Below are 1,233 nucleotides of genomic sequence, written 5' to 3' on the forward strand. Positions count from 1 at the left end.
TTTTTTTTGCGTCTGATTTCCCGATGCTGACGGGTCAGAAGGTGTCAGTTTGGGGTCAAAGGCAGAGCCGATTCTGCAGCTTCTCGAGGTGCCCTTGCACACTGCAGATGCAACCTGCTCGCGGCCTAGGGCGGCGCCGGGATGGAACGACAGCCGGCTCCGTCACAGCCCCCGCCTTTTTTCTGGGAGCCGGCTGCCAAGCCCCGCCCATTGGCTTGAACCTCCTCTCGGACAAAGGCCGCGCTGGCACGGCCTGGTAGCAGAGATCCCGGGCTAGGTGCCAGGGGCCCTGGATTCTTGTCCAGCTGGGCCTCAGTTTCCCATTGTGTCCAGTAAGGAAGCTGAGGCCCCTGCCCCTAGCAATTCCACCCAGCTTCCCTTCACCTTGACAGAGGCCATGGACACTCCCCTCGCAATGAGCGCCCCCCACCCCCCAACAACAACAACAAAGAGGCAGAACCCAAAACCAAGCTGATTCCAAGTCATCGCAACCGTTTAGGGTTTAGGGCAGGGTAGAACTGCCCCGTGAGAGTAGAAAGGCTTCTTTCTCCTGTGTAGCCTGGTGGTTTCGATCTGCTGACTTTACGTTAGTTTGCAACGCATAACCACTAAGCCACCAGGGCTCCCAGCGAAGGCAAAGCTCCTAAGGTACCCAAAGCTCCCCCTGACTTTAGGCCCCTAAAAATGACCACCCATCTTATGCCCCCTGGGGTCCCCTCAATTCCAGCTGTAAGAAGAGGTTCTCTAGTTTGGACCCTGGGCTTTGAGGGGGGCTGATTTGCAGCCCCCCTCTCCCAGAGGCAGCCCCATGTGGCACGGGTGGTTTTAAAGCCAGGGAGAGGGTGAGGCGGCAGGTGCGAGATGGATGAGGCCCCACATCTGTACCACGCACCAGAGCAGGGTGCCTTCCCCTGAGATATCTCTGCTGAGCACCCCCCATGTGCCAGGAGGGACCCCTCAGGTCATCAGAGGATGTAGCAGTCAGAGGACCTGGGTCTGAGTCCTGGTTCACCCCTTCCCAGCTGTGTGACTCTGGCAATTGACTCTGAGCCTCAGTTTCCTCACCTGTACGATGGGATGGCAACCAAGCCCACCTGATAACATGATGCTTCTTTAAGACAATGTATGTAGAAACCCTTAACAAACCTTCTTGAAGCTGGGGAAACTGAGGCTTCACGAGGGACAGGTTGCCAGGTATGTTGGGATAGGGCTGATGGGCACTTGGTGGGATTC

The sequence above is a fragment of the Echinops telfairi genome, unplaced genomic scaffold (genome assembly GCF_000313985.2).
Source record: "Echinops telfairi isolate 266 unplaced genomic scaffold, ASM31398v2 ScPeMD7_7458;HRSCAF=8496, whole genome shotgun sequence".
NCBI lineage: Eukaryota > Metazoa > Chordata > Mammalia > Afrosoricida > Tenrecidae > Echinops > Echinops telfairi.